Source organism: Bufo bufo, chromosome 3 (genome assembly GCF_905171765.1).
Source record: "Bufo bufo chromosome 3, aBufBuf1.1, whole genome shotgun sequence".
Taxonomy (NCBI): Eukaryota; Metazoa; Chordata; class Amphibia; order Anura; family Bufonidae; genus Bufo; species Bufo bufo.
Genome location: NC_053391.1, coordinates 614,269,776 through 614,286,275, shown reverse-complemented (window position 1 = coordinate 614,286,275; position 16,500 = coordinate 614,269,776). Strand labels below are relative to the sequence as shown.

At 41.3% G+C, this 16,500-nt stretch overlaps 1 protein-coding gene across 1 annotated transcript in view; it reads right to left on the bottom strand.

Annotated features, from left to right (window-relative positions):
• The window catches only part of SERPINE3 (serpin family E member 3), a 42,707-nt gene that overhangs the window by 4,404 nt on the left and 21,803 nt on the right, over positions 1-16,500 (bottom strand). The window lies entirely within an intron of this gene.

Below are 16,500 nucleotides of genomic sequence, written 5' to 3'. Positions count from 1 at the left end.
GCGCACGAGCGGACACCCGAACGCTAGTGTGAAAGTAGCTTAAGCCAGCCTGAACCTCCATGTTATGGACAGAGCGTCTATCGCCAGATGATTGTCCTTGTAGAGGGAGCAGAATCTGTCCACCTTGGCGTTCAAGCGGGTAGCCATCAAGTCTATCTCTGGAGTACCCCACCAGAGAGTGATCTGGGTGAAAACGTCTCTGTTCAATGACCATTCGCCTGGAACTGGCAGACCCCGACTCAGCCGATCTGCAAATACGTTGAGATTCCCTCTGATGTGAACAGCCGAAAGGTGGGATAGACTGGTTTCTGCCCAAGCAAGAATTAAACCAACTTCCTGGATGAGAGGTTGAGATCTTGTGCCTCCCTGTCTGTTGATGTAAGCGACTACCGTCGTATTGTCCGAGCGGACTCTTACCGCCTTCCCGCGGATAAGAGGAGCAAAGTGGTAGAGAGCGAGACGAACTGCTCTCAATTCTCTCAGATTGAATGAGAGAAGCCTCTCCTGTGGACTCCAGGTACCTTTGTACTGGATTCTCCTTCAGATGGGCTCCCTAACCTAGAAGGGAGGTGTCTGTGGTCAACGTGATCCAACGAGGTTGAATCAAGGACCTCCCATCTAATAGGTTTCTCCACCACCTGAGGGAGGAACGGACTTCGGTAGACAGGGAGTGCGTCTTGTCCAACCCCTTGAGGTTGCGATTCCAGACTGCCAACACTTCTTCCTGAAGTGGACGTTGGTGTCATAGGGCCCAAGGAACTGCTTCTGCAGATGCTGACGTGGCTTAACATCTTCGTGAGTGTTCTGATGGACACCCGCCGAGGTGCCATGAGGAACTGCGCAGCTCTTATCACTCGATTCTTCCTCTCTGGTGAGAGGGAAAGGGTCATCCGTTCGGAGTCTACAAGAAAACCCAGGAACATCCTGGAAGTAGATGGAACGATCTCCGATTTTTCCCAATTTATGAGCCAGCCCAAGCGCTGGAGAGACTGAAGAGTCAGCTGAAGATGAGATAAAAGAACGTCTAGAGTGGCGGCTTTTAGAAGCCAGTCGTCTAGGTATGGCACGATTTCTAGCCCTAGAAGCCTGAGTTGGGCGACAACCAGAGCCACAACTTTTGTGAAAGTATGGGGAGCGGAAGATATGCCAAAAGGCAGCACAGCAAACTGGTAATGTTTTACCACCCCTCTTATGGAGACCGCAATTCTTAAAAATTTCCTCTGAGCTGGGTGAATGGGGATATGAAGGTAAGCATACTTCAGATCTAAGGTGATCATTAGATCGCCGGGGTTTAGGATGCTGATGAGTGATCGAATGGTCTCCATTCTGAAGCGCTTTGGTCTTATGAACCAATTTAGGTAACGCAGGTCTGTATGTTTTCCGTATTTTATCAGTTTTTTGCGGATCGGAAACAAACTAACTTATTAATCACCAAACACATGAGTAATATGGGCTGGGCATAGCATTTCTACAGCAGATCATGCGCCAATCGCTTGACGGCTTCGGGACTAGAAAAACGGGGGAGTATACTCCCAGCCCTTGTTCGCGAAGAGGAACTTCCTCTAGGGCCCTTTTTTGAACATAAAGGAGGACAGAATCCTCTAAGATAGACAGTTTGGTCTGGTTTAGGGTTCTGGTTAAAACAAATTTCTCTTGGGGAGGGGACAGAAAATCTATTTTGTACCCTCACATAATTGTTTCTAGGACCCACTAGTCTGGAATATTTTGCAGCCTCCCAATGGGGGGTTAAATATGATTTTATAGCTGTGCTGTACTTGGAGGTGGCAAGGAAATTTCTGTCTCGCCAAGGGTGAAGGATATCCGTATTTTCCTTTATCGCTGAAGCTGCTTCCTTCTGATTATGTATTTTTAATATATTCCCCTAGGTCAGGGATGTGCAAAAATCAGCTGAATCTTCTCAGCGTATCAAAAAATTTTCAATTTGCAAAAAGGGACTGCCTTCCAGTCATAAAAAAAAACCTTTGTGTTAAATGTCTGGAAAAAATTGTATCAAAGAGGAAGTGAGCAGTGCTGTGGACTGTAAAATGTCGTCCATATCTCAAAAAAAACTTCCACCTCCATGTCAGCAATGTCCGCCCCTTCTGAAATAAATCCGCAGGAGGAAGATTTTGATGAAGGGGAGTTAATTTCAGGTTCCAACTCTGATTCCTCTGAAGACGAGTCCAGTCGTCCCTTTTGCTCCATTGAAGAGTCAGATTCTCTCTTAAAAACAATAAGGGCGACCTTGAATCTGGAAGACTCTAAACAACAAAAATCCGTCCAGGAGGTTATGTTTAGAGGCTTGGGGGGGGGGGGGGGGGGGGAGGGGAAGGAAAAGGGTTTTTTCCTCTGAATTATTAATAAAGAATGGACTGACCCAGAGAAAAAGCCTGGGGTCTCCAGAATTTTTAAAAGGAAGTATCCATTTACAGAGGAGGATAACATCCTTTGGGATAAATGTCCAAAAGTTCATGCTCCGGTAGCAAAAATAACAAAAAAATCTGCTCTCCCTTTTGAGGATGTAGGTCTTCTAAAAGACCCTATGGACAAAAAAAGTGAAGCCCTTTTGTAAAAGATCCCGTGAAGCCTCTATGGCCATTTTAAGACCAAGTGTAGAGGCTACTTATACTGCCAGGTCCATAGCCATTTGGATTAACCAGATGGAGGAGCATTTAGTGGCAGGAACCCAAAGGGAGGATATTATTGCTTCCTTGCCCATGTTAAAACAGGCAGCAAATTTTCTGTTGGATGCCTCTGTAGATACTGTAAAATTGGCAGCCAGATCTGCAGCCCTCTCCAATGCCACTAGAAGAACGGTGTGGCTGAGGTCATGGTCAAGGGGATTCAGCCTCAAAAAATTATGCGTAATCCCCTGTGAAGGAGAAAGAGTATTCTAGTCCGTACTCGATGATAATATCCTTGAAAAAGCCACAGATAAGAAGAAAGGTTTTCCGTCAGAACCCAAAAAATTTAGTCAGTCGAACTTTCGGCTCTTCCACAGGACCAGAAAAAAAAAGTTTTTTTCAGGAAGATGGCAGACAGGTATAGGTACGGGTAGAGGATTTCTCTTTAACCCAGCAAATTCCTCTCAAAAACTTAAGAATCAATGACGCCAGAAGTGCTGTGGGAGGAAGGCTAAAAAAAAATCTTCCTACCTGGGAAAAAATCTCCAGATCCCCCTGGGTATTAGATGTAATATGGTCAGGTGTAAAAATTGAATTTTCCTCCCCTCCTCAAGATGTGTTTTGCATTACCAAGGAGCTAAAAAAAACAGTCAGTGCTCATAAATCAACTGATCCTGCTTCAGAAAAAAGCCATCGTTCCTGTTCCACCTGGAAAAGTCAGGTTTTTATTCCCCAATTTTCTTAGTAAGAAAACCAAACTGCTCTCACAGAGCAATTATAAACTTAAAAGGCCTAAATCGTCAGTACAAGCGTTTGAAAATGGAAACGATAAAGTATACAATAAATCTTCTCAGAAAGGACGTTTATATGGCAACCTTAGATCTGACCGATGCATATTATCATATCCCTATAGGCAGCGATCATCACAAAAAGGTTTTTCGGTACAGTGGGTGAAAAAGTTGTCCCATTTTCAATTCCAGGTCCTTCCCTTCAGCCTAACGTCAGTCCCCAGAGTCTTCTCAAAAGTTATGTCAGAGGTAGTAGCAAATTTACATCAGAAAGGGATACTTAAGCGCAGTATTATAATATATTACATTGTCTCCCCTGTGCGGCAGATTTTTGTGTTTCTGCCGCGATACCGCTGCTTCTACATATAGCATCCACTGAGCGCCACTGTAGCAACCCTTTATCTCCGATACTTGTATATACTTGATTTACTCATTGCCGCAGATTAAAAATAAAAATTGGAGAAAGTCCTAGGCTGGATGGTAAATCTAGAAAAATCAGATCTTCATCCCAAAAAGATGATTTTTCTTGGCATGTTGTTGGACATCTTATGAAGACCTTTCTCCCAGTAGAAAAGCTGTCAAAAATCAACCAGCAAATTTCTATTTTTCAGAGCAAAAGAAAAGTAGCTATTGGGTTAGTGATGAAGGTGCTGGGCCTTATGTCATCTTCAATTCCTGCAGTAAAATGGGCACAAACACACTCTCGGGTCCTTCAAGCGTTCATGTTAAAAAACTGGGACAAAAGCATATTCTCGTTAGAAAAGAAAGCGAGAGTCCCTCAACAGGTGAAAGACTCTTTACTATGGTGGCTAGACAAAAGAAACTTATGCGACGGAGTGTCATGGGTTGCATCAAAAGGGGCATAGATGCCCGTGATGAGAACATAGTCCTACCACTTTACAAATCATTAGTCAGACCACACATGGAGTACTCTGTACAGTTCTGGGCTCCTGTGAACAAGGCAGACATAGCAGAGCTGGAGAGGGTACAGAGGAGGGCAACTAAAGTAATAACTGGAATGGGTGGACTACAGTACCCTGAAAGATTATCAAAATTAGGGTTATTCACTTTAGAAGAAAGACGACTGAGGGGAGATCTAATAACTATGTATAAATATATCAGGGGGCAGTACAGAGATCTCTCCCATCATCTATTTATCCCCAGGACTGTGACTGTGATGAGGGGACATCCTCTGCGTCTGGAGGAAAGAAGGTTTGTAGACAAGCATAGAAGAGGATTCTTTACGGTAAGAGCAGTGAGACTATGGATGGTTATGGTGAGTGCAATAAAGGAATTCAAGAGGGGCCTGGATGTATTTCTGGAGTGTAATAATATTACAGGCTATAGCTACTAGAGAGGGGTCGTTGATCCAGGGAGTTATTCTGAGTGCCTGATTGGAGTCGGGAAGGAATTTTTTATTCCCCTAAAGTGAGGAAAATTGGCTTCTACCTTACAGGGTTTTTTTTTTTTTTTTTTGCCTTCCTCTGGATCAACTTGCAGGATGACAGGCCGAACTGGATGGACAAATGTCTTTTTTCGGCCTTATGTACAGTCGTGGCCAAAAGTTTTGAGAATGACACAAATATTAGTTTTCACAAAGTTTGCTGCTAAACCGCTTTTAGATCTTTGTTTCAGTTGTTTCTGTGATGTAGTGAAATATAATTACACGCACTTCATACGTTTAAAAGGCTTTTATCGACAATTACATGACATTTATGCAAAGAGTCAGTATTTGCAGTGTTGGCCCTTCTTTTTCAGGACCTCTGCAATTCGACTGGGCATGCTCTCAATCAACTTCTGGGCCAATTCCCGACTGATAGCAACCCATTCTTTCATAATCACTTCTTGGAGTTTGTCAGAATTAGGCTGCGTTCACACGAGTGTGTCCGGATTAGGTCCGGATGCGTCCCGGTGTGTTGCGGCAAACCCGCGCGAGTAGGAATGCAATTGCAGTCAGTTTTGACTGCGATTGCGTTCCGATGTTCAGTTTTTATCGTGCGGGTGCAATGTTTTTTGCACGCGCATGATAAAAAACCGACTGTGGTACCCAGACCCGAACTTCTTCACAGAAGTTCAGGTTTGGGTTAGTTGTAGTGTAGATTGTATTATTTTCCCTTATAACATGGTTATAAGGGAAAATAATAGCATTCTGAATACAGAATGCATAGTAGGTGATCAATTGAGGGTTAAAAAAAAATAAAAAAAATTAACTCACCTCCTCCGCGTAGTTCCCGGTCTCTTCTTTACTTCTTTAATGAACTACAGGCTAGGACCTGTGGTGACGTCAGATCACATGCTCCAATCACATGGTCCATCACCACGGTGATGGACCATGTGATTGGAGCATGTGATCTGACGTCACCAAAGGTCCTTTAGCCGACAGCTCATCAGAAGAGACTGGGAACTACACGATCAAGAGGAGAAGGTGAGTTAATTTGTTTATTTTTTTTTTAACTTCTCCAGCGCTATTTTACTAAGCATTCTGTTTTCAGAATGCTATTATTTTCCCTTATAACCATGTTATAAGGGAAAATAATACAGTGAATAGACTGTCACCTAGCAACCATGCGTGAAAATCGCACCGCATCCGCACTTGCTTGCGGATGCTTGCGATTTTCACGCAACCCCATTCACTTCTATGGGGCTTGCGTTACGTGAAAAACGCAGAATATAGAGCATGCTGCGATTTTCACGCAACGCACAAGTGATGCATGAAAATCATCGCTCATCTGAACAGCCCCATTGAAATGAATGGGTCCGGATTCAGTGCGGGTGCAATGCGTTCACCTACCGCATTGCACCCGCGCGGAAATCTCGCCCGTGTGAACGCAGCCTTAGTGGGTTTTTGTTTGTCCACCCGCCTCTTGAGGATTGACCACAAGTTCTCAATGGGATTAAGATCTGGGGAGTTTCCAGGCCATGGACCCAAAATGTCAACGTTTTGGTCCCCGAGCCACTTAGTTATCACTTTTGCCTTATGGCACGGTGCTCCATCGTGCTGGAAAATGAATTGTTCTTCATCAAACTGTTGTTGGATTGTTGGAAAAAGTTGCTGTTTGAGGGTGTTTTGGTACCATTCTTTATTCATGGCTGTGTTTTTGGGCAAAATTGTGAGTGAGCCCACTCCCTTGGATGAGAAGCAACCCCACACATGAATGGTCTCAGGATGCTTTACTGTTGGCATGACACAGGACTGATGGTAGCGCTCACCTTTTCTTCTCCGGACAAGCCTTTTTCCAGATGCCCCAAACAATCGGAAAGAGGCTTCATCGGAGAATATGACTTTGCCCCAGTCCTCAGCAGTCCATTCACCATACTTTCTGCAGAAGATCAATCTGTCCCTGATGTTTTTTTTGGAGAGAAGTGGCTTCTTTGCTGCCCTTCTTGACACCAGGCCATCTTCCAAAAGTCTTCGCCTCACTGTGTGTGCAGATGCGCTCACACCTGCCTGCTGCCATTCCTGAGCAAGCTCTGCACTGGTGGCACTCCAATCCCGCTGCTGAATCCTCTTTAGGAGACGATCCTGGCGCTTGCTGGACTTTCTTGGACGCCCTGAAGCCTTCTTAACAAGAATTGAACCTCTTTCCTTGAAGTTCTTGATGATCCTATAAATTGTTGATTGAGGTGCAATCTTAGTAGCCACAATATCCTTGCCTGTGAAGCCATTTTTATGCAACGCAATGATGGCTGCACGCGTTTCTTTGCAGGTCACCATGGTTAACAATGGAAGAACAATGATTTCAAGCATCACCCTCCTTTTAACATGTCAAGTCTGCCATTTTAACCCAATCAGCCTGACATAATGATCTCCAGCCTTGTGCTCGTCAACATTCTTACCTGAGTTAACAAGACGATTACTGAAATGATCTCAGCAGGTCCTTTAATGACAGCAATGAAATGCAGTGGAAAGGTTTTTTTGGGATTAAGTTAATTTTCATGGCAAAGACGGACTATGCAATTCATCTGATCACTCTTCATAACATTCTGGAGTATATGCAAATTGCTATTATAAAAACCTAAGCAGCAACTTTTTCCAATTTCCAATATTTATGTAATTCTCAAAACTTTTGGCCACGACTGTACTATGTTACTATGTCATGGTGACAAATAGTCCCTATAACAATAACAGACGCCAGCAGATCCGGTTGGGGGGCTCATTCAGACCTGTCTATAGTACAAGGGACATGGTGCAAAAATCAAAGCCTACGCTCCTCAAATCTAAGGGCGTTATCAGCAGTGTGGGAAACCTTAACTCATTAAGGACACAGCCATATTTTACCTAAAGGACCAGGCCATTTTTTGCAAATTTGACCAGTGTCACTTTAAGTGGTGATAACTTTAAAACGCTTTGACTTATCCAGGCCATTCTGAGACAGTTTTTTCGTCACATATTGAACTTCGTGACACTGGTAAAATGGAGTAAAAAAAAAAATGCATTTTTATTTATAAAAAAAATTGCCCAAAATTTGCAAATTTCCAAGTTTCAATTTCTCTACTTCTATAATACATAGTAATACCTACAAAAATAGTTATTACTTTACACTCCCCATATGTCTACTTCATGTTAGGATCATTCTGGGAATGACATTTTATTTTTGGGGGACGTTACAAGGCCTAGAAGTTTAGAAGCAAATCTTGAAATCTCTCAGAAATTTTCAAAAAACAACTTTTTAAGGACCAGTTCAGGTCTGAAGTCACTTTGTGAGGCTTAAATAATAGAAACCACCCAAAAATTACCCAATTTTAGAAACTATACCCCTCAAGGTATTCAAAACTGGTTTTACAAACTTTGTTAACCCTTTAGGTGTTCCACAAGAATTAATGGAAAATAGAGATACAATTAAAAGATTTCACTTTTTTGGCAGATTTTCCATTTTAATAATTTTTTCCCAGTTACAAAGCAAGGGTTAACAGCCAAACAAAACTCAATATTTATGGCTCTGATTCTGTAGTTTACAGAAACACCCCATATGTGGTCGTAAACCACTGTACGGGCACACGGCAAGGGACAGAAGGAAAGGAATGCCATACGGTTTTTGGAAGGCAGATTTTGCTGGACTGTTTTTTTTACACCATGTCCCATTTGTAGCCCCCCTGATGCACCCCTAGAGTAGAAACTCCAAAAAAGTGACCCCATTTTAGAAACTACAGGATAGGGTGGCAGTTTTGTACTAGTTTAGGGTACATATGATTTTTGGTTGCTCTATATTACACTTTTTGTGAGGCAAGGTATCAAGAAATAGCTGTTTTGGCACCGTTTTTTGTTGTTGTCATTTACAACATTCATCTGACAGGTTAGATCTTGTGTTATTTTCATAGAGCAGGTTGCCACGGACGTGGCGATACCTAATATGTATACTTTTTTTTATTTATGTAAGTTTTACACAATGACTTCCTTTTTGAAACAAAAAAAATCATGTTTTAGTGTCTCCATAGTCTGAGAGCCATAGTTTTTTCAGTTTTTGGGCGATTATCTTAGGTAGGGTCTCATTTTCTGCGGGATAAGATGATTGTTTGATTGGCACTGTTTTGGGGTGCATATGACTTTTTGATTGCTTGCTATTACACTTTTTGTGATGTAAAGTGACAAAAAAAATCTTTTTTTACATCGGATTTTTATTTTTTTGGGTGTTCACCTGAGGGGTTCGGTCATGTGATATTTTTATAGAGCATGTTATTACGGATGCGGCGATACCTAATATGTAAACCTTTTTTTTTTATTTATGTAAGTTTTACATAATGATTTTATTTTTGAAACAAAAAAAATAATGTTTTAGTGTCTCCATAGTCTGAGAGCCATAGTTTTTTCAGTTTTTGGGCGATTATCTTGGGTAGGGTATGATTTTTGCTGGATGAAATGACGGTTTGATTGGCACTGTTTTGGGGTGCGTATGACTTTTTGATCACTTGCTATTACTCTTTTTGTGATGTAAGGTGACAAAAAATGGCTATTTTTTTTTTTTTTACGGTATTCACCTGAGGGGTTATGTCATGTTATATTTTTATAGAGCAAGTTATTACGGACGCGGCAATACCTAATATGTATACTTTTTTTTAATTTATGTAAGTTTTACACAATAATATTTTAGAAAAAAAAAATCATGTTTTAGTGTTTCCATAGTCTAAGAACCATAGTTTTTTTATTTTTTGGGCCATTGTCTCATGTAGGGGCTCATTTTTTGTGGGATTTTTTGGTGTACATATGACTTTTTTGATCAATTTTATTACCTTTTTTGGGAAGTAAGGTGGGCAAAATTTCAATTTCATCATAGTTTTTATTTTTTATGGCGTTCACCGTGCGGGGAAAGTAACATGACCGTTTTATAGATCAGGTCGTTACAGACGCGGTGATATCAAACATGTGTAGGGAATTTTATTTTTTTCATTTTTAATCAGTGATAAATTGTTTTTTTTTTTTTTTACTTTTTTTGGACCCAGACCCACTTGGTGGGTCTGATGTTTGTATAATACAGTACAGTACACTATATAGTGTACTGTACTGTATTTTCACTTTACAAAGTCTGATTAAACTTCTGCCTTTAGCACCCACCGGCACATAATACAGAGGACTGCAGGGGGGGGGGTTAAACATAAAATAAAAGCATTTTGAAGTTTCTGATTGACCTGCGGTTTGCAACGATCCCCGATACGGGGGGTCACAGGACCGGCCGAGCGGCGGTGATCGGAAATACATAGGACGTACCGGTACACCCTGTGTCCTTAAGGACTCGGACATCAGGGCGTACCGGTACACCCTATGTCCGGAACAGGTTAAAAGCTCTTCATTTGGAAGTAAAAGGAAGAGATATAAAATCCTATCAGACAACATCACTACGGTCACCTACCTGAACAAACAAGGAGGTACAAAAAGTGCATCCTTGGCAAAAGTATCAAGAAAAATCTTTCAATGGGCAGAAAAGAATATACAGTCAATTACGGCGGTCCATATAAGGGGAAAAGACAACAGGATCGCAGATTTTTTAAGCAGAGATACTTTGAAAGAAGGGGAATGGAGTTTAAATCGACAGGTTTTTCTTCAGATAACAAAGAGGTGTTCAATACCACACCTAGACCTGTTTGCGATGCGGCAGAACAAAAGGAGAAATTTGGTTCCCTATCCTACAGAGATCACCCTTTGTTTGTGGATGCACTCTCCCATCCTTGGCCGAACGAGATTCTGTACGCATTTCCCCCGTTTTCTCTAATTCCAACAATTCTGTCAAAAGTGTTACAAGAAAAGTCCAAACTAATCCTAGTCGCTCCATACTGGCTGAGAAAATCTTGGTTTCCCCGACTATTGAACATGTCAGCAGGGAATTACTGGATTCTGCCGCCTCTCCCAGACCACCTTCATTAGGGTCCAGTCTTACACCCTAGGTTGGCACAACTACGTCTGGCAGCTTGGAACCTGAGGGGGAATTTTTGAGGAAAAAAGGGTTTTCGGAGGCGGTAATCTCTACTATTTTATGTAGTCGAAAATCTATCACGTCAAAGATTTACCATAGAGTCTGGGAAACATTTTTAACATTTTCCAAAAATAGATTCAAAACTGCCGATGCCCTAGATGTATCTGTCATTTTAGATTTTCTGCAGGAGGGTATAAATAAAGGTTTAAAAGTCGGTACCATTAAAGTCCATATCTCGGCCCTAAGTGCCTTTTTAGATACAAAATTGGCAGATCTACATTTGTGTTAAAAGATTTGTAAAAGGGGCACGGCGGAATGAACCTATAGTCAGATCCACAGTCCCTTCTTGGGATCTAAATTTAGTATTGTCCGTTTTAATCCCCATTTTAGTCCCCATTTGAGACGTTATCTGAAATTCCTTTAAGATTGTTGTCCTTTAAAAAATTTTCCTCGTTACAATTATTACAGCTAGAAGAGTGGGCGAAATACAAGCGTTTTCATGTAGAGCTCCGCTCCCTATCTAACTGTAAGAGATCACAGGATAGTGCTGAAACACTCTCCCACTTTTTTACCCAAGGTTGTTTTAATTTTTCACTGTCTGAAAGACGTTTCATCGCCATCATTTGGTTCTCCATCAGGTTGTCTGGAAGAAAGGCGTTTTCATAATCTGGATGTTCGCAGATGTGTGTTAGCTTACCTTAAGGCAACATTTTCAGGAAGACAGACAGACTCTTAATTCAGTTTGCTGGGCCAAATAGAGGACAGGCGGCAAGCAAGACAACCATTTGAAGATGAATCAGATCGGCAATCCTTTTTTGCTACAACTTCAAAGATGTCATTCCTCCGAAGGGACTAAAAGCTCATTTAACTCGATCAGTCCAGAGACAGCGGACGTCTCTCTGGAACAAATATGCCAGGCAGCCACCTGGTCTTCGCCTTCTACCTTTTTTATCATTATCAATTAGATGTGTTAAAAAATAAGGACTTATCGTTTGCTCGCAGAGTGTTATCTGCAGTGGTCCCACCCTAGTTATTAATTTCTCTGTTATTCCTCCTGTGAATCCGTGCCGCTGTGAATGCGTTTGGAAAGATTATAATTACTTACCGGTAATTGGTTTTTCCTCTAGCCTCCACAGCGGCACAGGAATTTGAAAAATAGATAAACAACATTATGTTGCATCCATTTCAGAGTTTCTCGGTTATTTACTGGAGCAGGTAAGGGGAGGGGGCTATTTAAAGATCTCCACGTTTTTTCCTGTCCCTAGGGGACACGGGGTAACCTCCTGTGAATCTGTGCCGCTGTGGAGGCTAGAGGAAAAACCAATTACCGGTAAGTAATTATAATATTTTCGGTTCACATATCCATATGAGGACTTGTTTTTTGCAGGACAAGTTGTACTTTCTAATGCCACCATTTAATATTGCATACAATGTAGTGGGAAGTGGTAAAAAAAATTCCAAATGGGGTGAAATTTGAAACAAAAAAAGGTGATTCCGCCACAGTTTTATGGGTTTTGTTTATACGGTATTCACTATGCGGTAACACTGTGCTTTTCATTCTCCAGGTCAGTACGTTTGTTCTTGCGTTTTAAATACTGGAAGAAGAAAAACTGGAAAAAATAATTTATTTTCTTATCACTGTATTCTGACCCCATAACTTTTTTTACAGTTATGTCTTCGAAGATGTGCGAGGGCTCATTTGTTTGTAAGAGGTGTGTATGACTTTTTGATCACTTTGTATTAAATTTTTGTGTGCCATTTTTCTTCTCCCATTACGCCATTCACCATATGGGATAATATTTTTTTAAAGGGATTCTGTCACCTTGTTTTAGCCTATAGAGCTGCGGACATGCACGGCTAGATCGCCGCTAGCATGTCCGCAATATACCTGTCCCATAGCGCTGTGTGCTTTTATTGTGTTTAAAAAATGATTTTATAGATATGTAAATGACCCTGGTAAGGAGCCCAAGGGGCTGTACTAACCTTCTTGGAGCCCAGCCACGCCCCCTGTGAAGGAGCCCAGCACCGCCTGCGTCCTCCGAATCTCCTCCTTGCTCACAGTTAGATCTCGCAATCTCGCAATGCACAAGCTCGCACATGCGCAGTTCCTTCCCTGAGGCTGATGCCAGCACAAGGAAAGAACACTATGCCGACACTGCGCATGCGCGAGCTTGCGGCGATCTAACTGTGAGCAAAGAGGAGATTCGGAGGACGCAGGCGGTGCTGGGCTCCTTCACAGGGGGCGTGGCTGGGCACAAAGAAGGTTAGTACAGCCCCTTGGGCTCCTTACCAGGCAAATTTACATATCTATAAAATCATTTTTTAAACACATTAAAAGCACACAGCGCTATGGGACAGGTACAGTCAGGTCCATAAATATTGGGACATCGACACAATTATAACATTTTTGGCTCTATACACCACCACAATGGATTTGAAATGAAACGAACAAGATGTGCTTTAACTGCAGACTGTCAGCTTTAATTTGAGGGTATTTACATCCAAATCAGGTGAACGTTGTATGAATTACAACAGTTTGCATATGTGCCTCCCACTTGTTACGGGACCAAAAGTAATGGGACAGAATAATAATCATAAATCAAACTTTCACTTTTTAATATTTGGTTCCAAATCCTTTGCAGTCAATTACAGCTTGAAGTCTGGAATGCATAGACATCACCAGATGCTGGGTTCAATTCCTGCTTGTTCTTGGGGCATTTTCCCTTCAGTTTTGTCTTCAGCAAGTGATTGACTTGGCCATTGCATAACATTCCACTTCTTTCCCTTAAAAAACTCTTTGGTTGCTTTTGCTATATGCTTTGGGTCATTGTCCATCTGCACTGGGAAGCACCGTCCAATGATTTCTGAAGCATTTGGCTGAATATGAGCAGATAATATTGCCCGAAACACTTCAGAATTCATCCTGCTGCATTTGTCAGCAGTGACATCATCAATAAATACAAGAGAACCAGTTCCATTGGCAGCCATACATGCCCACGCCATGACACTGCCACCACCATGCTTCACTGATGAGGTGGTATGCTTAGGATCATGAGCAGTTCTTTTCCTTCTCCATACTCTTCTCTTCCTATCACTCTGGTACAAGTTGATCTTGGTCTCATCTGTCCATAGGATGTTGTTCCAGAACTGTGAAGGCTTTTTTAGATGTCGTTTGGCAAACTCTAATCTGGCCTTCCTGTTTTTGAGGCTCACCAATGGTTTACATCTTGTGGTGAACCATCTGCATTCACTCTGGTGAAGTCTTCTCTTGATTGTTGACTTTGACACACATACACCTACCTCCTGGAGAGTGTTCTTGATCTGGCCAACTGTTGTGAATGGTGTTTTCTTCACCAGGGAAAGAATTCTTCAGTCATCCACCACAGTTGTTTTCAGTGGTCTTCTGGGTCTTTTGGTGTTGCTGAGCTCACCAGTGCGTTCCTTCCTATTAAGAATGTTCCAAACAGTTGTTTTGGCCAGGCCTAATGTTTTTGCTATATCTCTGATGGGTTTGTTTTGTTTTTTCAGCCTAATGATGGCTTGCTTCACTGATAGTGACAGCTCTTTGGATCTCATCTTGAGAGTTGACAGCAACAGATTCCAAATGCAAATAGCACACTTGAAATGAACTCTGGACCTTTTATCTGCTCATTGTAATTTAGATAATGAGGGAATAACACACACCTAGACATGGAACAGCTGAGAAGCCAATTGTCCCATTACTTTTGGTCCCTTAACAAGTGGGAGGCACTGTTATAATTCCTACACCGTTCACCTGATTTGGATGTAAATAACCTCAAATTAAAGCTGACAGTCTGCAGTTAAAGCACATCTTGTTTGTTTCATTTCAAATCCATTGTGGTGGTGTATAGAGCCAAAAATGTTAGAATTGTGTTGATGTCCCAATATTTATGGACCTGACTGTATATTGCGGACATGCTAGCAGCGGTCTTGCCGTGCATGTCCACAGCTCTCTAGGCTAAAACAAGGTGACAGAATCCCTTTAAATATTTTATTGGGCGATGCCCATTATATATTTTTTTATTGTTTTTTTATTTTGATTTTGGGGAATGATTTGCAATTGTATATTTTTGAAAACTTTTTTTTTTTTACTTGTTAGGTCCCCATCTGGACCCAAAATCGCAATCATCAGATTGCAATTTGTATAGAATGGAATTTGCTCTATTATTCTATACAGAAATCACTATATTACAGATCCTCAGTGCTGCCAACCTGAACTGTAATGTATAAGTAATGAGCCTGGAAGCCTAGTACAGCCTCAGACTCATTAATAAACGCCTTCCCCAATGTCCGCCCAGTGGAGGCCTTCCTTACCCAAAAGGGGTTAAAACCACTTTTGTGGCACAAAGGAAGATGATAAATCTTCCCCTTTGTTTTTTTATTTTTTATTTTATTTTTAGTTCCGTGCAGAATTGACCGGAAATGCCTATTTTGAAATTATTTTGTGAATGTTTTTTTTTTTTTTGTGTGCGGATTTCAATCTTTTCAATGGAAGGTTGAGATCTGCGGCAAAACCGCATCAAATCCACACCAAAAACTGCAAGTCAAACATGCATTTTTTGATGCAGAAATGCACAGAAATTTTTGATTATATTCTGTTACTAAACCTTCACATGTGTGCAGGTATCTTTAGGGTTGTTTCACATGAGCGAGTCCATTGCGGGAATCGGGCTCCGTGTGTCAGCGTGATCCTCCGTTCTGGACTTGCAGGAGCGCACAGCATTATACTGACTTATAATGTTATGTAATGCCGTGTGCTCCTGCAAGTCCAGAACGCAATGGACTCGCTCATGTGAAACAGCCCTAAGGATACCTGCACACGGGTGCAGATTTCAAAACCAAATCGGGCTGTGATGTCTGTCCTTACCAAAATCTGCATTCGTTACTTGTGGTTTTTGATGCAGATTTTCAGCAGATATCATCCTTGCATTGAAAAGGGTGAAATCCACACCAAAAACGAAAACAATTGACAAAATCCACTTTACACGTCAATTTCCATGTGAAAAAAAGCAGTGTGTACATGACATATGTCTATTCTCATTCACTTTGCTGGTACTGTACTACGCTGCAGTTTTTCCACACAAGAATCCACATGGAAAATTCTGTTCTGAGTGTGCACATACCCTGAGGAGGTTAGCTGAATGTTTATAGGAAATATGCTAGTGGTGGTTTATGCAATTTGATTTTTTTTTTTTTCTTTTTTTTTAATACAGCACGTTAAAGCAATAATAATTTTTTGTCAGGTGTTTTTCCTTTTCTATTGGAAAAAAATGTCAGAAAAAAAACCACCATCCATGCATTTGCTTAGAAAAAAAGCCATATGCGGTTTCTATGACCTTTTTACTGGTAAAGAAAAAAAAAAGCCAGAGCACATTGTTGTGAAGGAAGGCGTAATGACCTTTTTTACTAGTTATTTTAGCTCTCAGCATGGACAAAGTAAAGGGCCACTGTAGTTCAAGTCTTCTCCTAGTCGACCTCATATTGAAATGTCTACAAGTCAATGAAGCTAATAAACAGCTCAAAGCGCTTCTTTTTAATTCTAGTTTAAAAACTTGAATTTACATACTGAGGTGCATATCTTGAGAGGCAATTAAAGGATCCTGTCATCAACTTTATCCTGATCTTACTGAGGGCAGCGCAAAGTAGTGACATGTAGTAGTC